Below are 26,524 nucleotides of genomic sequence, written 5' to 3'. Positions count from 1 at the left end.
CAGTCTCTTTGGTCTAGTCTGCAGAAGTGAGATGATGAAGGGAATGCCATTTTTTTGAAAGCATTGCAATAAGACACACACGTTGTGCCACTGTTGTGGCTCTGAGGCCTATCACCTTCAGAAGTCTACCTGTGACAAATATGACTACCCTGCCAAGTGCAAGAGAAAGTATAACTGGAGTGCAAAGGCTGAAAGACAAAATACCACTGGGACTGATTGAATGAAACACCTAAAAACTGTACACCACAGATTCAAGCATGGATTCTGTGGAGGAACATCATCTAAACCCGACAGAGCAGCTATTGCAGCAACCAGTTTGTCTTAGGAATTTCAATGATTTTTCACTATTATTGTCACTATTATTATTTGTCAGTAAATGCTATGGTTTAACAAAATCTAAAAAAGAAATAAAAACAGATAGGATTTCACTTTGTTACATGACCAACAGGTTCATATGCCTCCTGCACAGTAATAGACCAATTACACTGAGACAGCAGGGATGCAGAAGAGAAAACATGTAATTATCATGGGCAACCAGATGTGGAGCTGGGAGGAGATCCTCAAATTCATGTCCCGTAGGAGTTCTGAGCTGGGGTTTTTAAGGGGATTGTGGAGGATGAGAGGCTGGAGAATTGGGATTGTTGATTGGGCAGCACAAGACAGAGAAAATAATCAGGATATGGAAACTGCATTCTTTGGTGGGCCAGCTCCTCATGGGGTCCTTTAGACCAGCTGGTGTCAGTGGGGTCCTTCAGATCAGCTGGCATCATGGGGTTCTTCAGATCAGTTGAGTCAGTGGGGTCCTTCAGATCAGCTGGTATCAATTGGGTCTTTCAGACCAGCTGAGTCATATAAACTGGGGTCCTTCAGATCAGCTGAGTCAGTGGGATCTTTCAGACTAGCTGAGTCAGTGGTATCTTTCCAATCAGCTGGTGTCAGTGGGGTTCTTCAGATCAGCTGAAGTCAGTGGGGTTCTTCAGATCAGTTGAGTCAATGGGGTCCTTCAGATCAGCTAAGTCAGTGGGGTTCTTCAGATTGGTTGAGTCAATGGGGTCCTCCAGATCAGCTGGTGTCAGCGGGATCTTTCAGATCAGCTGGTATCAGTGGGGTCCTTCAGATCCACTGGAGTCAGTGGGTCCTTTAGACCAGCTGAATGAATGGCATTTTTCAGACCAGTTGAGTCAGTGGGGTCCTTCAGACCAGGTGAGTTAGTGGGGCCCTTCAGACCAGGTTAGTCAGTGGAATCTTTCAGATCAGCTGGTGTCCATGTGGTTCTCAGCTGAGCAGTTTCTTCAGAATGCAGGACCTGAAGGGAATTTTTTTTTTTTTTTTTTTTTAGAGACAAGGTCTCATTGTATTGCTTAGGCTGGTCTCAAGGTCCTGGGCTCAAGCAGTCCTTCCACCTCAGCCTCCCAAAGTGCTAGGATGACAGGCACAAGCCGCCTCATCCAGCTCAAAGGGAAATCTTAATGTTTCATAATGTTTAGGTGTTATCTATAGGATAGTTTAGGGGAATAATTTAAGGTCTACATGATTTTAGAACAATAGGCACCAAACAACTGTGAAGAAGCAGGTCAGGGAGCAGGCTGACCTACTGATTAATGCTGAGTGTGCTGCAAGCTGGGTTAATTTTCATTTATCCCCCGTTTTCTTCCTTGGTTACTTTTATAAAATTTATAGGGGCAGTGTCAGCTATGTTCCTAGGGTGGTCTTGAGCTCCTGGGCTTAAGTCATCCTCTACCTCACCATTCTGAATTGCTGGGAATACAGGCATGCACCATACGTGTGGCCCAATGTGCAGAAGTTTAAGCAGTTTAAGCCAGTTCACTTTTCTTGAAAAGATAGATGCCAGATGTGCAAGTATATTCTGATTCATGTTCTGTGGTCAATGGTTTGGATGGATGATCAGGGACTTGGAAGGAACATGATTGGATAATTGGTGACAAGGAAATTTGGGGAAGAGGTATGTGGATAGACCTCTTGAATGGGAAAATAATGAAGATATTTGTGTCCCATGTGAATGCTTACCAGAGGGTGATCTCAGAAGTTATTTATTAAAATAACAAATTGATTGGCTAACCCATTCTGTAGATATCAGTTAGCCTCATTCTCTAGGAACCCCTGCCATTGCCCAGTGGGCTCATGAATAAAGTGGCCATGGTGGCAAGGATGGACATTATGCATGGGCTTAGTAACATGGACTTCCACTCACCAAGGCTGATCTGGCTACAGCCACTGCTGAATGCCCAATCTGTCAGCAGCAGAGACCAACACAGAGTCCCTGATATGGCGTCATTCACCAGCATGATCAGTCAGCTACCTGATGGCAGATTGATTACATTAGACTATTTTCATCTTGGAAGAAGCAGTATTTTGTTCTCATTGGAACAGAAATTTACTCTGGATAACAATTTTCCATCCTTACACACTGCTTCTGCCAAAATTACCATTTGTGGACTTATAGAATGCTTTATCCATTGTCACGATATTCCACTCAGCATTGCTTCTGATTTAGGAACTCACTTCTCAGCAAAACAAGTGTAGCAGTGAGACCATCCTCATGGAATTCAGTGGTCTTACCATGTCTCATGAACCAATGGGTGTGATAAGATGATAGGATTATTTGGAGATGCAGTTACAGCACCAGCTAGATGGCAATGTATTACAGAGCTGCAGCAATATGTTCTCCGGGGTCTAAATGTGCTCTGAATCAGCGTCCATCATATGGTGCTGTTTCTCCCATAGCCAAGATTCACTGGTCCGGGAATCAAGGGGTAGAAAAGGGAGTGGCACCACTCACTATTATCCCTAGTGACCCACTAGCAAAATTTTTGCTTCCAGTTTCTGAAACCTTATGCTACGCTGGTCTACTGGTCTTAGTTCCAACAGGAACAATTCTCCCACCGAGAGAGAGCAATGATTCAATTGAACTGGATCTTAAGACTGCCACCCAGTCACTTCAGACTCCTTATACCTCTGAAACAACAGGCAAAGAAGGGAATTACTGTGCTGGTTGGTGATTGATCCTGTCTACCAAGGGGAAATTGGACTGCTACTTCACGATGAAGGTAAGGAGGAATATGCCTGGAATACAGGAGTCCCCTGAGTGCATCTCTTAGTATTGTCATGCCTGTGATTAATGTCGATGGAAAACTACAACAGCCCAATCCACGCAGGACTACTAATGGCCCAGTCCCTGCAGGAATGAAGGTTTGGTTCACTCTACCAGATAAAGAACCACAACCAGCTGAGTGAGGTCCTTGCTGAAGGCAAAGGACATACAGAATGGGTAGTGGAAAAAGGTAGTTATAAATATCAGCTATGATCACATGATCACTTACAGAAATGAAGACTGTAATTATCATAAGTACTTCTCCTTTTTTAAATTTATTTTTTATTTTTAAATTAATTATTATCAATAGAAATGGGGTATCACCATTTTGCCCAGGCTGGTCTCAGATATACTCTCCTTGTTTTGTAATGAATATGTATAAAATATCTTTGTTTTCTTTCCTCTCTTATTTCCTGTCTTGTAACATAAAATGTATTGACTCTATATCATAGTATTTAACTATTTTACATTTTACATCATAGTGTTTAAATTATGAGATATTGAGAAGAACAAACATCATTTAAGGACTTTGCCTTCTCTTCTGGGGAAGAGGTAGTGCATTTTCAGTTGTATGTGGAATGATTGTATCATGTCGGGTGGAATTATGACCTTGTCATTGTTTTTATTTGAGAATAAGAATGGTTTCAGAAGATACATGTGGGTGCCAAGTTGACAAGGGGTGGACTTGTGACAATTAATTTTATGTGCCAGCTTGACTGGGCCATGGAATGCCAAAATATTTGGTTAAATATTATTCTGGATATACCTGTGAAGGTGTTTCTGGATGAGATTAGCCTTTGAATTGGTAAACTAAGTAATGCAGATTGTCCTCCCTAGGGTGAGTGGGGCTCATCCAATCCTATGAAGGGCTGACTAGAGTAAAAGGCCAAGTAAATGGAAATTTACACTCTGTCTTTGAGCTAACACGTCATTCTTCTGGTTTTGGATTCAGAATCAGAATAAAACTTACACCATTGGATCTCCTGGTTCTAAGGCTTTCAGACTCAGGCTACAGTCCAGTATATACAAGAGGGTCTTAAAAAGTTTATGAAAAAATGCATATTATGAAAAAAACTATGCATGGATTAAAAAAATTTTAGCCCCAAAATAAATTCTTACTAACTTTATTATAACACGTCTGGACAGGATCTAGTTTGAGACACTAAGAAGGGTAAGAAATCAGTTTGAAAAGAGCCCCTTGCTCTGTGGCTGGGGAGTGCTGGAGGATAGCTTCCTCTAAGCCACTGAGCTATCAGGTCATTGCAGACAGACTTATCTGTGGAGACTTCCCGTGCCAAGCAGGCCAACCCCGTCAGAGAGAATGGCAGAAAGCTCGTGTGTGTCCTGGGGAGATGGTCAGAGGGAGCCACCTTCCAGCTGAACCCCAATAAGTACTCGTAGCTCATGGTGTAAATGCCCTGCAGAGGTTGCAGCTGTCTACCCAAGGGTCCCGGCCAGCCCCTGTGCAGACTCCTTTGGAGGGGTTGGGGGAGGACACAGATGGGGGTGTAGGAGGTGTGTGGCCCTGACTCAGCTTCCTGGTTGCATCCTAGTCTAGTATTGATGTTTGAAGTCACATGGACGTGGCCTCCCCTTTGAGGCTGGTGAGGGCATTTGAGGGCAGTTGTGTGCTCCTGGCCTGGGGCTGTGCCTTTGTGGCCGTGTGCGCCGTGTGTGTGTGTGTGTGTGTGTGTGTGTGTGTGTGTGTGTGTGCGCGCGCGCTGGCAGGGGAGGGAGGGAGGTGCCCTAGTTGTGCACTGTGCTCTGCAGCCCAGCACTCTGCGGAGGCTTCTGCGATGCAGCTGCGTGTCTTACACAGAGGGAACTGTTCTTCCCCTGCCACGTTCAGGCAGGTGGGCAGGCTTTCTTAGTTATTCTGAGTGGCGGTGGGGAAGGGCAGCTGCACCCCACCCAGGGATCCAGAGCTGCTGGTCAGGAGCTGGAGAGGGGCCCAGTTGACCTGGGTCTGTTTGCATTTGGGCTTCCTCTGAGTGGGGGGTGGTGGGAAAGGCTGGCGTTCCCCTTGGAGATGCACCTTCCCTAGTGATTGTGTTTGCAGGGTGAGTCTGATCCTCTGTGCCACAATGATCAAGGACAAGGAATATTTTACAATTAACTTCCTGGTTCTTGTGAGTGTGGCTTATGACCTTTGTGGCCTGTTGATTATAAGGCACACCCTGACATTAGAAATGATAAGATGAGAGAGTGCGCCTTAGCATCAGTGAGATAGAGTGTCACCATCTGACGCTCTGGGACTGGGCAGAGCCCAAGTCCTCTTCCCTGGAGCGCTTGGCCACCACCTTGCCGTGCGGGGGGCTCCCTGCCTCCCTTCCCTGCACTCTCACCGTTCCTTCTTTCCAAATTCCATCCGCACAGCTTCCAACCTCAACCTTTTCCGCCTTCTGCAGAAGCAGATGTTCCCACAAGGAACACGGGAGGTGCCCAGGATGGGTCTCCAGCATAAGGCCGAGCCTTCTGGCCTCGGGTTGACTCCGGGTGGCACTGTCAGCTGGAGGCCACGAGAGCTGCCTTGGACGTGCGGGGAGGCATGCAGCGGCCACTCACTCATGGAGCACTGCTGCAGCCGGCAAGTCTGCCACTGCTCATCCTCTCAGTCTTGCTCCCAGCTGCGCCTTGTCGTTACATGTTTTAGATGTACGGCTTTTGCATGTGTGTGGTTTGTAAATATTTTGTCCCAGTCCATAGCTTATCTTTTACATCCTCTTAAGGAGTGTTTTGCAGAGAAAAGGTTTTCTTCTTTTTAATTTTGGTGAAGTCTGATTTGTCAATTTTTTTTCTTTTTAAGGATCTGCTTTTGTTGTCATGGTTAAGAATTCCTCAATGACTCCCAGTCCCAAAGATTTTCTCCTTTTCCTTTTCTTTTCTCTTTTCTTTTCTTTTCTGTTCTTTTCTTTTCTTCCTCCCTCCCTCCCTTCCTTCTCTTCTCTCTTTTCTTTCTTTTTCTTCCTTCCTTCTTTCTTTTCTCTCTTTTCTTTCTTTCTTTTTTTTTTTTTTGTTTAGATGGAGTTTCACTCTTGTTGCCCAGGCTGGAGTGCAATGGCGCGACCTCAGCTCCCTGCAACCTCTCCCTCCTGGGTTCAAGCAATTCTCCTGCCTCAGCCTCCCGAGTAACTGGGATTACAGGTGTGTGCCACCACACCTGGCTAATTTTGTGTTTTTTAGTAGAGACAGGGTTTCTCCATGTTGGTCAGGCTAGTCTCAAACTCCCAACCTCGGGTGATCTGCCCACCTCGCCCTCCCAAAGTGCTGGGATTACAGGCGTGAGCCACCATGCCTGGCCTTCTTCTACATTTTCTTATGATCGTAGCTCACTGTAGCCTCAAACTCCCAGGCTCAAGCGATCCTCACTCCTCAGCCTCCTGAGTAGCTGGGAGTACAGATGTGTGGCACCATGCTCGGCTAATTTTTAAAGTTTTTTGCAGAGATGGAGGTCTCACTATGTTGCCCAGGCTGGTCTCAAACTCCTGGCCTCAGGCAATCCTCCCACCTCAGCCTCCCAAGCAGCTGAGAATACAGGTGTGTGCCACCATACCTAGCCTGTTTTTTTTTTTTTAATAGACTTTATTTTTTAGAGCAGTATTAGGTTCATAGCAAAATTGAGCAGATGATAGAGTTCCCACACACCCCCGACACCCCACAATACACATGCACAGCCTCCCCCATTATTAACACCCTTCACCCCAAGTAGTGCATTTGTTATAATAATGACCCTACATGGCCACATCATGATCACCCAAAGTCCGCAGTTTACATGGGGGTCCCTCTTGGTGTGGCACGCTCTGTGGGGTTTTTTTTTTTTTAATTTTTGAGGTGGGGTCTCACTCTGTCACCCAGGCTGGAGTGCATTGGTGCAATCTCGGCTCACTGCAACCTCTGCCTCCCGGGTTCAAGCGATTCTCCTGCCTCAGCCTCCAGAGTAGCTGGGATTGAAGGTGCCTGCCACCACACCTGGCTAATTTTTCTATTTTTAGTAGAGACAGGGTTTTGCCATATTGGCCAGGCTGGTCTTGAACTCCTGACCTCAGGTGATCTGCACACCTTGGCCTCCCAAAATGCTGCGATTACAGGCGTGAGTCACCGCGCCCGCCTGCAGGTTTTGATAAATGAATATCTGCTGTGCATCCACTGTTATAGCATCACACACAGCAGTTTCACTGCCCCAAGAGGGCCCTGTGCTCCATTCATTCATCCCTTCCTTCTAATCACCACTGATTCTTTTCCCATCTCCTTGGTGCTGCCTGTTCCAGAATGTGGTGCAGTGGGAACCCTACAGTATACAGTCTTTTCAGCTGGCTTCTTTCACTTAGCAGCATGTTGTTACCTTCTCATGTCTTTTCATAGCATGACAGCGCATTTCTGTTTAGTGCTGAGTGGATGGACTGTGTGGATAGACTATGGTTATCCACTCACCTACTGAAGGGCATTTTGGTTGCTTCCAATCTGTGGCAGTTACAAATAAAGCTGCTTTAAATTAAAAAAAAGAAAAAAGAAAGACAAAAAATAAGAGTCTCTTTCAGAGCAACATGAATTCTGCTAAAAGTGAAGAAAAAACAAACATCAAATTCATGGTGAAGCTTGGGTAGAAGAATGGTGAAATCACTGATGCTTTATAAAAAGTTTATGGGAGCAATACCCCAAAGAAATCAGGTTTGCAAATGGAAAACTCATTTTAAGATGGGACAAGATGATGTGGAAGATGAAGCCTCTGGCAGCAAACCATCCACATCAATTTTTGAGGACAAAATTCATCTTGTTCATGCCCTAATTGAAGAGAACCAATATGCACAATAGCCAATACCACAGACATCTCAATTGATTCAGCTTTCACAATTCTGACTGACAAATGGAAGGTGAGCAAACTTTCCACTCAATGGGTGCCAAATTGTTGCACCCAGATCAGCTGCAGACAACAGCAGAACTGTCAACGGAAATTTTAAACCAGGGCAATCAATATCCTGAAGCATTTCTTTGAAGAATTGCAACAAGAGATGAAACATGGCTTTACCAGTAAAATTCTGAAGACAAAGCACAAGGAAAGCAATGTCTTTACTTTTAATACCTAATTCAAAAAAAAAAAAAAAAAAAAAAAAAAGAGCAATGTCTACCAAGTAGTGGAAGTAGTTCAGTCAATGCAAAAGTGAACTAGTTAAGAGCAAAGGTCATGGCAACAGTTTTTGGGATGCTTAAGGCATTCTGCTTGTTGATCTTCTGGAGGGTGAAAGTATGATAACATCTGCTTATGAGAGTGTTTTGAGAAAATTAGCCAAAACTTTAGCAGAAAAATGCCTGGGAAAGCTTCACCAGGGAGTCTTTCTCCACCACAATGCTCCTGCTCCTTCTTCCCATCAATCAAGGGCAGTTTTGGGAGAGTTTTGTTGAGAGTCATTAGGCATCCACCTTACAGTCCTGATTTGACTGCTTCTGACTGCTTTTTGCTTCCTAATCTTAAAACATCTGTAATGGGCACCTATTTTTCTTCAGTTAATAATGTAAAAAAGACTGCATTGACATGGTTAGATTTCCAGGACGCTTTGTACTTTAGAAATGAACTAAATGGCTGGTATAATTACTTACAAAAGTATCTTGACCTTCATGAAACTTATATTGAAAAATACGGTTTATGTTTTTTATTTTTATCTTTTAATTCCATTTTAAAAAACAAACTTGTTGAAGTTCCCTTGTATAGTATCTCTTATTGGTTCTGTTTCTCTGGAGAACCCAGAAACTTTAGCATGTTCTTTAAAGACATAAAGCTAACTACTACGATAATTATTTTTTCTTTTCTTTTCTTTTTCTTTTTCTTTTTTTTGAGATGGTAGTCCTTACTCTGTCACCCAGGCTGGAGTGCAGTGGTGCAATCTCGGCTCACTGCAATCTCTGCCTCCCAGATTCAAGTGATTCTCCTGTCTCAGCCTCCCGAGTAGCTGTGATTACAGGCGCCTGCCACCACACCCAGCAAAATTTTGTATTTTTAATAGAGACAGGGTTTCACCATGTTGGCCAGGCTGGTCTCAAACTCCTGATATAAGGTGATCCACCTGCCTTAGCCTCCCAAAGTGCTGGGATTACAGGTGTGAGCCACCATGCCCAGCTCTTATTTCTTTTCATGGCAGAAGCACTGAGTACTATTAGAATAATTAATCACATAAAATACTCTTTTTTTTGAGATGGAGTTTTGCTCTGTTGCCCAGGCTGGAGTGCAGTGGCACCATCTCAGCTCACTGCAATCTCTGCCTCCCAGGTTCACGCCATTTTCCTGCCTTGTAGCAGGAAGAGCCACAGACAAAACCCCTCAGACACCGAGTTAAAGAAGGAAGGGGTTTATTTGGCCGGCAGCATCGGCAAGACTCCTGTCTCAAGAGCTGAGCTCCCCGCGTGAGCAATTCCTGTCCCTTTTAAGGGCTCACAACTCTAAGGGGGTCCACGTGAGAGGGTTGTGATTGATTGAGCAAGCAGCGGGTACGTGACTGGGGGCTGCATACACTGGTAATTAGAAAGGAACTGAACAGGACAGGGATCTTCACAGTGCCTTTTTTATGCAAATAAGCTATTAGGTCAGGGGTCATTCTTTAACTACCAGGCCCAGGGTGTGGTGCTGGGCTGTCTGACTGTGGATTTCATTTCTGCCTTTTAGTTTTTACTTATTCTTTCTTTGGAGGCAGAAATTGGGCATAAGACAATACGAGGGGGTGGTCTCCTCCCTTAACCTCAGCTTGCAAGTAGCTGGGACTACAGGTGCCCGCCACCACACCCGGCTAATTTTTTGTATTTTTAGTAGAGATGGGGTTTCACCGTGTTAGCCAGGATGGTCTCAATCTCCTGACCTTGTGATCTGCCCACCTTGACCTCCCAAAGCGCTGGAATTACAGGTATGAGCCACTGTGCCTGGCTCCACATAAAATACTCTTTAAAGCAGACCACTTACACAAATATTTTTTAAATAAAGAAGGAAGCTTCTAATAAAAATGGCAGATTGACTTACCTCTTGTGCTAAAGATCCCACTAAAATACTAAAGGGTGGGTATGGAAGGTATGACTCTACTGGGGCAAAGGGAATGTGTTGGGAGAAAAGCTGAGTGTTGGGAGAGAAGCCGAGGCAGGGCTTGCATGTCTGACATAATGTAAAAGAGTCTTGGAACATGTCCATGCTTCCACTCAAATGGAGTAGGCACGTTCCCAAGACCAGTCCTGTCAAGCAATTCAAACCAAGTCAAAACCAGGTCCAGGGTCTAAAACCCCTTGTGGCCTTTGGAACACCAAGCTCTGTGCTAACGGGTGGAAGGCTACCCTGATGCACCATAATCTAAGCCCAGGGCATAAAACCCCTTGTGGCTTGGATAGAATCCAGGGCTAGTGGCTCTGGAATGTGTCCAGACTTTCTGGCTCCTTGCTTCTTGCTCTCCCAGGGTTGGTTGTGTCTTGAGTTAAAAGAACCTGCTCTCCACTATCTCAAGTAGCAGAGCAGATGCTAAACCATCACAGCTGTAAATCATATGCTTAATACAACACTTCCTTTCAACCCCCACATTCTCACCACCTGTTTCTTTGTTTGATCACCAATAAATAGTCTGGGCTTCCACAGTTCGGGGCCTTCATTCTTAGTGATGGCCCCCTGGACGCACTTTCTCTCTCAAACTGTCTTTTCTCATTCCTTTGACTCTGCTAGACTTCGTCACCCCCATGACCTGGTGTTGGGTCTGATCATCCCAACAGAATGGAAGAAGAGATGCCAGCAGATGAATCACTTCAACACATTTTAGGAAAATGGAGAGGCAGTGAGGGAGTCATGATGATACAGTGAAGGGGAATTGTTTAATTATGAAGTGAGTGAGTGAGGAGCCTCAGGTAGGATGCCTCCACTGGGGATGGGGAGGCCTCTTTCACTGGCAAAGAAGATCCACCAGAATGTAGGGGTTCAATGTTCCCAGCTTCATCAGGATCTTCCCACATGTCCCCATTCCAAAGACCAGAATCCCATTCTTTCCCAATCAATGCCCTCACTTTAACAGCAGACCCTGTGAGGATAAGACTTAAAATTGTTTTGTAATTCAGCCATTCCCTGAGCTCATCATTTAACCACTTTGGTGACAATAGGAGCAACCAGCTAACCTCTTTGTGGAGGCTAAAGTAACTCCATCATGGATGCTAATCTGCCACGTCGACTTCTGATTAACCCCAGTTCCAGGAATGCCGCTATGATTTTGATTTTATCTATACTTTTTTTCCTTTTTTTTTTTTTTTTTGATGGAGTCTCGCTTTGTCACCCAGGCTGGAGTGCAGAGGCATGATCTTGGCTCACTGCAACCTCTGCCTTCCAGGATCAAGTGATTCTCCTGCCTCAGCCTCTGAAGCAACTGGGATTGCAGGCATGCACCACCATGCCCAGCTAATTTTTTGTATTTTTTTTTTTTTTTTTAGTAGAGACGGGGTTTAACCATGTTGGCCAGGCTGGTCTTGAACTCCTGATCTCGGGTGATCTGCCCACCTCAGCTTCCCAAAGTGCTAGGATTACAGGCATGAGCCACATTGCCCAGACTACTTTATCTATACTGTTACTCTAAAGTCTATTTTCAGATCAAAACAACCCTGACCATAAGTCTTGCCCTTAAGCAGACTCATATAGCATTCTTGCCTTTCCCTGAGGGGTGAACTTCAATTGTCCTACACATTCCTTCCCTATGGTTTACAAGCCCTGGGGCTTGGAAGCAATGGCACAGAAATCCACAGAAGCCACCTGAGACTATGCTTCTGTTCGGATGTCCCTTTTCAATGTTTCTCGCTGAGAAACTGGATTTGTCAATCTCTCTCTTTTTTTTTTTGGCTTCTCAGCTTTCTGCTTGGTCTTTGATGGTAGGTTTGCATAGACTTGCTCACCATGGGACATTCATTATATTTGTCAGTTTTCTAAAAATGTTTGAAAGTATCATGTGCACAGTCACTCAGCTCCTTGTTTCTTGTAAGTGGTTAATGAGGAGTTGCTTTGATAGAGATATTTTGCTTATCCCTATGGATTATCAGTGTTCTCTTTATCATGGGAAGTTGAGTTATTAGCATCTTTAAATCTAATCAGATTAGAGATCCAATTCCAGAAAACTCAGAATCATCCAGAAAATTTGTCCTGATGGGCACAGTGGCTCATGTCTGTAACCCCAGCACTTTGGGAGGCTGAGGAAGGAAGCTCTCTTGAGGCCAGAAGTTTGAAACCAGCCTGGGCGACATAGTGAGACCCTCGTCTCTACAAAAAATAAAAAATTAGCCAGAGCACACATTTGTAGTCCCAGCTACTTGGGAGGCTGAGGTGGGAGGGTAGCTTGAGCCCAGGAGTTTGACCCTGCAGTGAACTACGATCACGCCACCACTCCAGCTTGGGTGACAGAGCAAGACTGTGTCTCTTAAAAAAGGAAGAAAGAAAGAAAGAAAATTCATTCTTAACATTTTGTTAATCCAGAAGCACTTTTGGTACCAAAAGCCTCTCTTAGCTTGAGTTCTTTAGAGAAACAGAACCAGTATGAGATACATACATACATACATACATATATATATATGTATAGTCATGCCTTATTTAATGACAGAGATATGTTCTGAGAAATGCATTGTTGGAGAAATTCATTGTGCAAACATCATAGAGTGCTCTTATACAAACCTAGATGGCATAGCCTACTATACTCCTAATATAAAGAGTATAGCCTATTGCACCTAGGCTACAAACATTTACAGCATTTTGTCAACTGAAAAATGAAGAGTTCATAAATCTGAAAAGTAGAGCTTTACCTCTCATAAAGGGCTGCAGACTGCAGACCATTCTGACGCTGGGAAGCATAGCCTCCAAACAGAATCCAGAAACAGACACCTCGAGGGACGGACAAAGGGAACAGAAATTTATGCTGAGTAGGGTGGCCAAATAGATGTACTCAATAAGCTATAGGAAGAGTGATGAATAGTTATAAAAGGTGAAACATGTGCATGCGCAATTGAGCTTCATGCTTTTCCATGGAACCCATGTTAAAAAAAATGGCAGGGTTACTATAATCCAAGCGTGGAGTTTTCAACCCTCTCACATCAAAAGATGAAGCAGAGGACATGAAAACCCTCACTGTGCATTCTCCATAGAATGTCCAGAGCCACTTTCTGGTCAGCGGTCTTGTATCAGGCAAAGAAGAAAGGGAAGCATCAGGTCATTTGTTGATATGTGTCTGATCCTTCCTTCCTTCCTTCCTTCCTTCCTTCCTTCCTTCCTTCCTTCCTTCCTTCCTTCCTTCCTTCCTTCCTTCTTTCCTTCCTCCCTCCCTCCCTCCCTCCCTCTCCTTCTTCATCTTTCTTCTTTTTTTCTTTTTTCTTTTTGAGACAGAGTCTGGCTCTGTCACACAGTCTGGAGTGCAGTGGTGTGCTCAGAGCTCACTACAGCTTCAAACTCTTAGGCTTAAGTGGTCCTATGACTTCAGTTTCCTGAGTAGTTGGGACTACAGGTGTGTGCCACCATGCATGGCTAATTAAAAATTTTGTTTTTTTGTGGGAGTAGATGCTGGGTCTTGCTATGTTGCCTACGCTGGTCTCGAACTTGTGGCCCCAAGTGATCCTCCCACCTCAGCCTCCCAAACTACTGGGATTACAGGCATGAGCCATAGTGCCTGGCCCTGATAACTGAGTTTTCCAGGCTACTTTGGGGTCCCCTTGGCCAAGCGATGGTCCCTTCAGTCATTTGGAGGGCTTATAATTTTATTTTTAATTTGCAATGTTTTTGTACTGAATACTGTAGGCACTTGTAACACAATTGTAATGGTAAGTATGTGTGTATCTGAACATAGAAAAGGTACAGTAAAAATACAGTATGAAAGATAAAACACAGCTGGTTGAGGTGGCTTACTCCTGTCATCCCAGGCCTTCAGGAGGCTGAGGTGGGAGAACAGCTTGAGGCCAGGAGTTTGAGACCAGCCTGGGCAACATAAGGAGACCCCATCTCTACAAAAAATAATAATACTAAAAAATGGTAAAAAGTGATACATCTGTATAGGACACTTACCCTGAATGGAGCTTGCAGGAGTGGAAGTTGCTTTGGGTGAGTCAGTAAGTGGCAAGTGAATGTGAAGGCCTAGGACGTAACTGAATAGTACAGTAAACTTTATAAACACTGTACACTTAGGCTACACAAAACTTATAAAAAGTATTTTTCTTTATATAATAATAAATTAGCATACATAGGCTACTGTAACTTTTTTATTTTAGGCACTTCTAATTTTTTTCAACTTTTTGACTCTTTTGCAATAATAGCTTAAAACACAAACATTGTTCAGCTGTACAAAAATATGTTCTTTCTTTATATCCTTGTCCTATTCTTTTTTAACTTTTAGATTTTTTTCTTTTTAAGCTCTTTTTTTTTTTTTTTTTTTTTTTAATCTAAGATACAAACACATTAGCCTAGGGTCAAGATCATCAATATCACTGTCTTCTACCACCACATCTTATCCCACTCAGGGGCAATAACATGTATAGAGCTGTCATCTCCTATGATAACAATGCCTTCTTCTGAAATACCTCCTGAAGGACCTGCCTAAGGCTGTTTTACAGTTAACTTAAAAAAATATATAACTAAAAGGAGTATACTTTAAAACAACAATAAAAGTCTGGGCGAGGTGGCTCACGCCTGTAAATCCCAGCACTTTGGGAGGCTGAGGCAGGCGGATCACCTGAGGTCAGGAGTTCGAGACCAGCCTGACCAGCATGGTGAAACTCTGTCTCTACTAAAAACACAAAAGTTAGTCGGGCGTGGTGGCAGGCGCCTATAGTCGCAGCTACTCAGGAGGCTGAGGTACCAGAATTGCTTGAACCCAGGAGGCGAAGGTTGTGCTTAGGGAGGCTGAGACAGGAGGATTGCTTGAGACCGGGAGTGTAGGACCAGCCTGGGCAAGGCAGTGAGAACTTATCTCTAAGAAAAAAGAAAAAAGAAACTAGCCAGGTCTGGTGGTGCGTACCTGTAGTCCAGCTACTTGGGAGGCTGAGCGGCAGCAGAATCACTTAAGTCCAGGAGCTTGAAGTTACGATGAGTCATTGCACTCTAGCTTAGGCAACAGAGTGAGATCCTGTCTCTAAAAAAATGTAAAAAAGAAAAAAAATGAAATTGGTTCACACAATCATGTAATTATGAGGGCCGAGAAGTTCCAAGATTTGCAGTCAGAAAACTAGAGAACAGGGAAAGCTGATGGTATAAGTTCTAGTTCAAGTCCAAGTCCAAAGGCAGGAGAATACTGATGTTCCAGCATGAATATAGGCAGAGAGTAAATTCTCCTTCATTTAACCCTTTGTTTGATTCGTGTCTTTGGTGGATTGGATGAGCCTCACCAATGAGGGCAATCTGCTTTACTCAGTCTACTGATTCAAATGTGAATCTCACCCAGAAACAATCTCATAGACCCACTGAGAATAATGTTTAATCAATAACTGCGCACCCCATGGCCCAGTCAAGTTCACAGATAAAGTTAACCATTATAGTTTATTTTTCCTGATTTGCCAACTTTGCAAACTAACAGTTAACATTTCCAGAGGAAGATGAGGAAATTAGCTCTCTCTTTTTTTTTGTTGAGACAGAGTCTTGCTCTGTCGCCCAGGCTGGAGTGCAATGGCATGATCTCAGCTCGCTGCAACCTCCGCCTCCCTGGTTCAAGTCATTCTCCTGCCTCAGCCTCCTGAGTAGCTGGGACTACAGGCGCCTGCCACCACGCCCAACTAATTTTTTGTATTTTTAGTAGAGACAGGATTTCTCCATGTTGGCCAGGCTGGTCTCGAACTCCTGGGCTCAGGTGATCCACCCACCTTGACCTCCCAAAGTGCTGGGATTACAGGCATGAGTCAACATGCCTGGCCGAAATTAGCTCTCTTAAACTTTCTCCTGTCTTTACCCTGACCGCAAACCTTCAAAACAGTATATTACTATTTTTTACATTATTAAGATTTGCAATATTTATGTTCTGTTGTATAATAATAATTCTTATGCTTGTTTAGCATTGGTTCATATCTGAATGGATCCAATGCTCACTGCTAGTCCCTTGTTACCATTTTTGATTTCTCATACCCAATTTTTAAATATCATTTGATTCATCTCTTGCATGGCTGCATGTTATCATCACCATGTTTTATTCACCATTGTGAATGTTTTCTGTTACCTTTTAAATGAGCAACACTTTGCCTGTTTATAAAATTACTGGGGTGTATTTTTTCCCATTTACTCAGAACTCTGTAAGCATTCCCCCTTGGCCTTTTAGCTCTGAGTGTTGCTGTGAGTAAGTCTGAGGCCTGATTTAAAAAAACTTTATAGGTGTTATGTTTTTCTCTACTCGGTTTTCTTTTTTCTTTCTTTCTTTCTTTTTTTTTTTTCTGAGACAGAGTCTCACTCTATCACCCAGGTTGGAGTGCAGTGGTGTGATCTCGGCTCACTGCAAGCTCCACCTCCCGGGTTCACGCCATTCTTCTGCCTCAGCCTCCCAAGTAGCTGTGACTACAGGCGCCCACCACCACGCCCGGCTAATTTTTTGTATTTTTAGTAGAGACAAGGTTTCACCGTGTTAGCCAGGATGGTCTCGATCTCCTGACCTTGTGATCCGCCTGCCTCGGCCTCCCAAAGTGCTGGGATTACAGGCGTGAGCCACCGCGCCCAGCCTCTCTGCTTAGTTTTCTATGGCATTCTTCTTCTTCTTCTTCTTTTTTTTTTTTTTTTTGTAGAGACAGTGTCTCATTATGTTGCTCAGGTTGGTCTTGAACCATTTTCCTGCCTCAGCCTCCCAAAGTGCTGGGATTACAGGCGTGAGCCAGCGTTCTTTTTTTTTTCTTTAACTGTTGAACACTCTGTAATTATTAGATAAAATTAATAGTACTTTACAATTATATATATCACTTTAGAGTTTACAAAGTTATTAAGTAGACATTTGTTTTGATGCCCCAACATAAAATTTAACTTCTTTTCCTCCCTTCTCCCCTCCATCAAAGAAAGACTAAGGAACATTTCATCAGAAAAGGTGATAAAAGTGCATCAATCTGTACAGAACTACAAAGAATAAAGGGGAGGAGGGTAGGACCCTGAAGAGGGCCACAGGGACTTCAGGAAGGAGAAAACCAGAGTGTTAAACGTGAGGAAAGCCCAGGGGTCACGGGGAGTTAGCCATCATAAGGGGCAGGTTGTATTCACTACATAAAAGGAGGAGCACACAGCATATGTTTCACATTCTAAAACAATATGACGAGATCATAACTGAAGAGCTGAAGTTGAATTTTGTGGTTTCTCAGAACACAAGTAGAAGATGACCACCAACCATGGTTTCTGAATAAACTGGGTTCAAAGTGCGTCTGGTCGTAGCAGAGGGCTTCCTTGGACTCTGATACTAGAAATTTAACAAAGGTAATTCGAGGAGCTGCGATTTTACATAGTGGTGGCATCCTAGGGGGCATCTATTGCATCAGTCAAGTTTAATATCTCACAATTGTGGAAAAGGAGTTTACGAGCAGGTAATACTTGGGCCATCTCTTGCAGATTCTTGCTGTAAGGACTGCAAGTTTCTCCAGAGAAAGCACTTGCCTGGGTATGACTCAGGGCCGGGCAAAAATTCACACTATGAATCTGGTGGAGGGAAGGTGGAGAAGTATGCCCTGTCGGCCCACATTCCCATAATTCTCTAACCTCACATCTCTGTAGGGGTCCCTCTGAACAGGGTCCAGGTATCCCCATTCCTCTGAGTAAGGTGCACAGCCACATCCTCAAATGTCACAAACTGCTGGTACCTGACTGTCAGGAGCACAGCTGCCTGGTCTCCCGGGCTTTCCTCATGGGGAAGAGCAGGCACCTGGGGAACAGGTGGAGCCCTAGTGAGTCCCTGTTCCATGTCGGTGGCCTGCGCAAAGTGAGGCTCTGGAGTCAGACTCTTAAACTGGGTCTCCAAAAACTGAGATTGGACCCTTGGTGATCCTGCTGCTTCCTGGGCTGGTATTTTCTCCATCCCTGTTTTGGAGGACAATGACCATTGCAGCTCGCATCAGGACATGACCACTGGGTCCTGATGGAGAGGCCCACCCTCGGTCCGTGGGGTGAACTGGAGCTGAAGAGAAATAGGCCCTCATACCCAAGCCTCTGCACACTCTTGGGGAAGGAAACCACTGTCCCATATTCTTTACATTATCCTTGTTATTTAGGATCTCCAGGATTGGCTTCAGTGTTCATGGTTCTTTGTCATTATTTTCCTGTAAGAGTGCCCTTTTATCTAAATATTTCAGTTCATTTATTTGACAGAAATTTTCTTCAACCATATATATTTATAAGTATATATACTGGGGAGAGAAGCTATTTCTCTTACTGTCTCCTGTCTCTGAAGAGGAGGAAGTAAAAGTTGAAAAACAACAGGAATGGTCAGTGGCAAGACCAGCCAGTGCCACTGATGACCAGGCCTGAGGTTAAAAGATTAACCCCCCACTGTAACCACACGTGCTCTCAATCTATCATGACCCTTTCACGTGGAACCCCTTAGAGTTGTAAGCCCTTAAAAGGGCCAGGAACTCTGTCTTCGGGGAGCTTGGCTCTTAAGATGCTCCCGGCCGAATAAAAACCTAAAAAGCTCTTCCTTCTTTAATCCAGTGTCTGAGGAGTTTTGTCTGTGGCTTGTCCTGCTACAATATAAATACATACAAATATATATAAAATATATATATATTAAAAAAATATATATATTTTTTGGTGGCAGGGACAGAGTCTCATTCTGTCGCTCAGGCTGGAGTGCAGTGGCATGATCCTGGCTCACTGCAACTTCCACCTCCCAGGTTCAAGCCACTATCCTCTCTCAGCCTCTGGAGTAGCTGGGATTACAGGTGTGCACCACCATACCCGGCTAATTTTTGTATTTTTAGTAGAGATGGGGTTTCACCATGTTGGCCAGGCTGATCTTGAACTCCTGACTTCAGGTGATATGCCTGCTTTGGCCTCCCAAAGAGCTGGGATTACAGGCGTGAGCCACCGTGCGCGTACTCAACCATATCTTTGAATACGTTCCCATTCTAGTTGTTATATTCTTTTTTCAAAACACCAATCATGTATCTGTTGTATCTCCTTGATCCATTCTCATCAGCGTCTCTGCAATCACTTTTATCCCTTTGCACTTTTCCATTTTGTTTTGGGTGATTTTTTTCAAGACTGGCCTCCATGTACTCTCTATGTTTTCATAGTATGTATTTGACTTCTTGCTGTTTCTATAATGAATTTTTCATTTTTATGGTGGCTTTCCTGTTATTTCCAATTTCTCAGTTAAGTTCTACCACATCACTTTTTTCTCTTTTTAAAAATATGCATCTGTTATTTTCCCTTGTATCTTTTTTTGAAAAAGTCCATGCTTTCTTTAACTTTTGCAAGTATAGAAAAAATATGTCTGACATCTTTCTTTTGCTTGCAGGAATAACTTTCTAAAAATAGACTTTATTTTTATAGGACAGTTTTAGATTTACAGAAAAATTGAGCATACAGTACAGATAATTCCCATACAGCTCCTACACAGTTTCCCCATTATTAATGTCTACATTAGGATGGAACATTTGTTACAATCATGGAAGTGATGTTGATACATTACTATTGACTAAAGTCCATAATTTATTCAGATTTCCTTAGTTTTTACCTAATGTCATTTTCCTGTTCCAGGGCCTCCTCCAGAATACCACATTACCTTTAGTTTTCATGTCTGCTAGGCTCCTTTTGGCTGTTACAGTTTCTCAGACTTTCCTCGATTTTGATGACCTTGAAGTTTTGAGGAGTACTGGTAAGAGTATTACAGGATGCCCCCTACTGGAATTTGTCAGATGTTTTTCTCATGATTATACAGGGATCATGGCTTTTGGGGAGGAAGATCTCAGAGGTGAGTGCCATTCTCGTCACATTGTATTACCATGATTTTTTTAATTTTTTTTTTAGTTTTTATTTTTTGAAATGGAGTCTTACCCTGTTGCCCAGGCTGGAGTGCAATGGTGCGATCTTGGCTCACTGCAACCCCTGTCTCCCGGGTTCAAATGATTCTCCTGCGTAGCTGGGATTACAGGCGCCTGCCACCACACCCAGATAATTTTTTTTGTATTTTTTTTTTTAAGTAGAGACAGGGTTTCACCACGTTAGCCAGGCTGGTATCCAACCCCTGACCTCACGATCCGCCCTCCTCAGCCTCCCAAAGTGCTGGGATTACAGGTGTGAGCCACCACAGCTGGCCATATTAGTATGATTTATGACTGTTGATGCTGACTTTGATCACCTGCCCAACGTAGTGTTTATTAGATTTCCCCGCTATAAATTTGCTCCCTGTCCCTTCCATACTGCACTCTCAGGAAGGAAGTCACTATAAGCAGTCCATGCTTAAGGAGTGGGGAGTTCTGTTCTCCATCCTTTACGATGGGACAGCTACATAATTTATTTGGAATTCTACAGAGGATGCTGGGGTAACTTTTTCTGAAGTGTTTTTTGATCATCTGTCTTTTGTTCGCTATTATTTTTCCCTTTTCATTGGGGAGGGGTTTTTGTTCATATGTATTAATTCAGATTTATTTGCTTATTCTGCAACTTAGCTCTTAAAAAAAAAATAGCTCTCAAATAAAGAGGGAATTTTTTTAGAGGGAATTGGCAGTTCTGACTCAATCATGTTGTAGCTAACCAAGAACCAAGTTGACATTTCCTCTGCTCGATAACTTCCCTCTCCCTCTTTTTCGCATCCCCCTTCCTCCACGTCACTTTTGGAAAAACACCTCAGCTCCCGGTGGCTGTCAGGGCTTATAGGTAGATTTCATTTAGATATTTGCTGTTTAATTACCTGTATTCAACTGACTCAGCAGCGGTAAAATTGGTTGTGTGGGCCCACCCTCCTCGCTTTGCCTCTCTCCATGCCATTTTCTCCAGTCTGGAAGGGGGAAAATGAAGGAGGCATCCACACTGGCCTGTCATCAGCCCTGCCTCCCCGCTGCTGTGCACACTGGGTTCTTGTTGAGGGGTGTTCTCTACTTCTTCCATGACCCCCCCAAGCCCCTAGTTTTCACTGTGCCAGTAAAGGATTCTTAATTCTTAATTCCTTTACTAACTAGGTCACCTGGAGCAGAGCAGGTATCTGCTCCAGGTGACCTCCCTTGTTTTGGTTCCAATTTTCATTACACTTGGCGGATATTTCTTATGGTCAACGATCCGGGCTGTAGCCATTTTCTATTTTCTTTTCTTTTTTTTTTTTGAGACGGAGTCTTGCTCAGTCGCCCAGGCTGGAGTGCAGTGGCGCGATCTCGGCTCACTGCAAGCTCCGCCTCCCGGGTTCCCGCCATTCTCCTGCCTCAGCCTCCCGGGTAGCTGGGACTACAGGCGCCCGGCACCACGCCCGGCTAATTTTTTGCATTTTTAGTAGAGACGGGGTTTCACCGTGTTAACCAGGATGGTCTCGATTTCATGACCTCGTGATCAGCCTGCCTCGGCCTCCCAAAGTGCTGGGATTACAGGCTTGAGCCACCGCGCCCGGCCGCCATTTTCTATTTTCAGTGCAGATAAAATCTTCTTTTCTACTACTAATTTTGCTGTTAATTTTGGTGTATTCAGGAGAGGAATGAGTAAACATGCCTTTACTGTACCATCTTTTATGGAAACTGCTTATCCTTAATCTCTGTCTTCTTCAGCTTTGCTGGTGTGACTTGCTCTTGATTTTTCGCCTATTGCTGTGCTGTTTCTCAGGCTCCTTTTCCAGCTCCTCCAGCTGCCTGTAAATTCTGATATTCCCCAGGAGTCTTTCACTGGCCCCTCTCCCTACCCCACCCCTGTTCTATATCAAGCCCCCACTCTACTCTGGGACCTACAGAGGCCAGGCAGATAATGTGATTAAGTGAAGTGAAATATCATTTATTTTTTCTTCTCACTATTGACCTTGGCAGAGTCATTTATTTTTTCATGTGGTGTCTTCAATAGAAGCTTTTTTCAGGAATATTCTTTTTTTTTGAGATGAAGTCTCGCTCTGTTGCCTAGGCTGGAGTGCAGTGGCATGATCTCAGCTCACTGCAAGCTCTGCCTCCTGGGTTCACGCCATTCTCCTGCCTCAGCCTCCCGAGTAGCTGGGACTATAGGTGCCCGCCACCTCGCCCGGCTAATTTTTTGTATTTTTTTTTTAGTAGGGAAGAGGTTTCACCAAAGCCAGGATGGTCTCGATCTCCTGACCTCATGATCCACATGCCTTGGCCTCCCAAAGTGCTGGGATTACAGGCGTGAGCCACCATGCCCAGCCAGGAATATTCTTTATTTCCATAAAGATATAGGTTTTCTCCAACTTTTTTTGTTTTTTTTTAGATGGAGTCTCACTCTGTCACCCAGGCTGGAGTGCAATGGCGCAATCTTGGCTCACTGCAACCTCTGCCTCCTGGGTTCAAGTGGTTCTCTTGCCTCAGCCTCCTGAGTAGCTGGGACTACAGGCGCCCGCCACCACACCCGGCTAATTTTTTGTATTTTTGGTAGAGACGGGGTTTCACAGTGTTAGCCAGGATGGTCTCCATCTCTTGACCTCGTGATCCACCCGCCTCAGCCTCCCAAAGTGCTGGAATTACAGGCGTGAGCCACGGCGCCCGACAGGTTCTCTCTAACTTTTAATCTTGCTTTTGGTTTTTCACTTTTGACAGATGCAGGCCATAAACATAATTCTCTTTACTCTTTTGCTACAAACAGTGATAAATAATAACTGTTGACCTCAGAGTCAGGGACAATAGGGAGTGGTGGAGAGTATGGAAAACCTTACAGAGTATGTTCCATGTAGAAGTGCACACTAGATATTCTGTTTTCTTCAAAAGAAAATGGAAATATGGAGGGGTATGTGTGTATATAACTTTCCATTTTTAATGTTTTGGCAACTAATTATACTGTGTAGCAATAGTAAAGATGTGGAATCAACCTAGGTGCCCATCAACAGTGAATTGGATGAAGAAAATGTGGTACATATGCACCATGGAATACCATGCAGTCATAAAAAAGAATGAAACCGTGATCTTTGCCATAACATGGACGCAGCTGGAGGCCATTATCCTAAGTGATTAACACAGAAACTGAAACCAAATATTGCATGTTCTCACTTATAAGTGGGAGGTAAGCATTGGGTAAACATGGATATAAAGATGGCAACAATAGACATTGGGATGTGATAGGCCATTCTTTTTTTTTTTTTTGAGACGGAGTGTTACTCTGTCACCCGGGCTGGAATGCAGTGGCGTGATCTCGGCTCACTGCAACCTTTGCCTCCTGGATTCAAGTGATTCTCTTGCCTCAGCCTCCCGAGTAGCTGGGATTACAGGTGCCCACCACCACGCCTGGCTAATTTTTGTATTTTTAGTAGAGATGGGATTTCACAATATTGGCCAGGCTGGTCTCGAACTCCTGATCTTAGGTGATCCATCTGCCTTGGCTTCTCAAAGTATTGGGATTACAGGCACGAACCACTGCGCCTGGCCATGTTAGGCTATTCTTGCGTTGCTATGAAGTAATACCTGAGTCTGGAAAATTTATAATGAAAAGAGGTTTAATTGGCTCATGGCTCTACAGGCTGTACAGGCATGGTGCTGGTATTTGCCAGCTTCTGGGGAGGCCTTAGGGGGCTTTTACTCTTGGCAGAAGGTGAAGCAGGAGCAGGCATGTCACTTGACCAGGGCAGGAGCAAGAGAGTTAGAGTGGGAGGTGCCACACACTTTTAAAACACCAGATCTTGTGAGAACTCACTCATCACCAAAGCGATGGTGCTAAGACATTCATGAGGGATTCGCCGTCATGATCCAAACACCTCCCACCAGGCCCCACTTCCAATATTGGAGATTATAATTCAACATGAGATTTGGTGGGGACAGATATTCAAACTACATCAGGGGTCTACTAGAGAGGGGAGGGAGGCAGACAAGGGCTGAAAAACTACCTTTTGGGTACTATGGTCACTACCCCAGTGATGGAATCATTGTCCCCAAACCTCAGCATCATTCAGTATACCTATGTAACAAACCTGCACGTTTACCCCCTGAATCTAAAATAAAAATTGAAATTATTATTATTATTATTATTATTTTATTTTTTTTGAGACGGAGTCTCGCGCTGTGTCACCCAGGCTGGAGTGCAGTGGCGCGATCTCGGCTCACTGCAAGCTCCGCCTCCCAGGTTCACGCCATTCTCCTGCCTCAGCCTCCGAGTAGCTGGGACTACAGGCGCCCGCCACCACGCCCGGCTAGTTTTTTGTATTTTCAGTAGAGACGGGGTTTCACCATGTTAGCCAGGATGGTCTCGATCTCCTGACCTCGTGATCCACCCGCCTCGGCCTCCCAAAGTGCTGGGATTACAGGCTTGAGCCACCGCGCCCGGCCAAAAAAAAAATTGAAATTATTAAAAAAAAGATAATTGCAAGTCACTTAAAAAAAATGCTGTGTAGGCCACTACTACATAAGGCAAACCAAATAGATTTGCTGGCCACGTTTGGCCATAGGCCACACATTTAGAGCCTCTGGTTTGATGTGTTTTATCTCAGTGGCCTGCCTTTCTGACGGCTTCACCTACATGGTGGGAGGCTGAGGGTGGCAACTTGGGATTTGTATATCTCTGCTCTCCCTTGTGAAGGGGTGAGGTGGGATTATGAGTAATCTATTTGCACCAGGAGCCTCTTGGGAAAGAACTCGCCCAAAGAGAAGAAGGCACTTGGCATGATACGCTCAACTCAGTAACAGAAATCTCAGGGTCAGAGTTGACATATGGCTCTCCTGCACTGCACTGTAACTCTGGGAGGGCCAGGATTGTGTCCATTTTGTTTATACCGTATAGGGTAAGCACAGAGCCTGGCCTGACTGTAGATACTCAATGAGTATTGGCTGACTGATCGGAATCATATTACTGCCCTGTGCACGTCCCCTGATTTGATGTTCACCTCAACCGTGATGAATTCATGTTTGGATCCTGCAGGCCATATGTAAAAATGCAGGAATCGTGTCACTGAAAACTCAGAAAGGCATTGGGAGCACTTTCACATTGCCTGGGTGCTCCCTAAAAAGAGTAACCAAAAAATAAAAGGAAGTGTTTTCTTCCTCTCCATTCCTTTCCTCATGCTACATTGCTGTGCAGTTTTAGTACCTGTGGGCTTCTCTGTAATGGCAGGGGCGTCCCACCAGGGGATGGCACTGCTGGGGTGTTCTGGTCCTCACCATATGGTGTGGAAGGTGCTGGGTGCTCCCAGACAGACGTGTTTATGAACATGGGGCTGGAGAGCCTAAGTGGGTGGAAGAAGAGAGCCAGAGAAACGTTAATAGGACCCCAGGTGCACCCACAGGCTGGAAAGATATGCATTATACTTGGAGTTTGTGGAAGAGGCCACTAGCTGCTCACCAAATCCTAATTCTCTCATGTTTCTGTGCACACACCCTGTGGTTAGGTGTGGCCTGTGGTTGGGTTCCAGCCAAGAGAATATGAGTAGAAGTTATGTGTGCCACATGTAGGCCTGGCCCATACAAACCTCCTACTGTGTGACTGTCAATGTTCTTTTCTCACCGTGACCCTGGGAGGAATGTGCTGAGGATTGCAGGGCCTTTGCTGTCCTCCTGGGTCTGTAAGGGGTGAGCCCCACTGACCATCCGGAACCATTTTGGACACTTTATGTGGGAACCATACACTTCCATGGCAGGCGCAGTGGCTCATGCCTGTAATCCCAGCTCTTTGGGAAGCGGAAGCAGGGATATTGCTGGAGCCCAGGAGATGGACACCAGCCTGGGCAACATAGCAAGACCCTGTCTGTATTAAGAAAAAACCCAAAAACCAAAAAACAACAAACACTTCCGTTATATTTGAGCCAAAATAGTTTTTAGATGTATTTGTTATTGAAGTGAGCCTGCCTAACTAGTCCAGGGACTCAGCACCTGCTACTGGGTGCATCTGCAACATGGGCGTTCAGGAATGGAAGCGGAGGCTCAGAGGCCACTGAAGATTTTGAGAATACTAATCAGCTTTGGCAAGGCATAAGGTGAAGAGATGCCCTGAGCCAGCATAGCGTGCTTGGAAGGATTTTCAAAAGGGAAGGAAATAAGAATGCAGCTCGTAGAGCTTTCTAGGAATAGCAGCAGGAAATGCAGCTTCCCGTAAAGTGATCTTTAAGCCCTCTAACTTGGACACTGAATTCAAAAAAGACTGAAGCTCTTCCTAGAGAAAGAGTTGCAAAGTGTGTGACAAAGAAGCGGTCCAATCTATTTCTGAATAATGAAACTGCCCTACAATTTGGTGCTTAAAACAACATTCATTTTGAAGAATTATCTCTCACGGTTCTGGGTGCTCACAAGGCTGAGAGATGGTTCTTACTTAGAGCATCTTCTGCAGCTTCAGTCAGAAGGGGCTGGAGTCATCTTGAAAAGGTCTTC

General features: G+C 44.4%; 1 pseudogene; it reads right to left on the bottom strand.

Annotated features, from left to right (window-relative positions):
- Window positions 1-953: 953 nt before the first annotated feature.
- Window positions 954-18,114, bottom strand: LOC112635010 (annotated as a pseudogene).
- Between the last annotated feature and the right edge of the window lie 8,410 nt (window positions 18,115-26,524).

The sequence above is a fragment of the Theropithecus gelada genome, chromosome 11 (assembly GCF_003255815.1).
Source record: "Theropithecus gelada isolate Dixy chromosome 11, Tgel_1.0, whole genome shotgun sequence".
In the NCBI taxonomy this organism is placed as follows: Eukaryota; Metazoa; Chordata; class Mammalia; order Primates; family Cercopithecidae; genus Theropithecus; species Theropithecus gelada.
The sequence above is the reverse complement of the archived record's forward strand: the minus strand, read 5'-3'. Positions and strand labels throughout refer to the sequence as shown.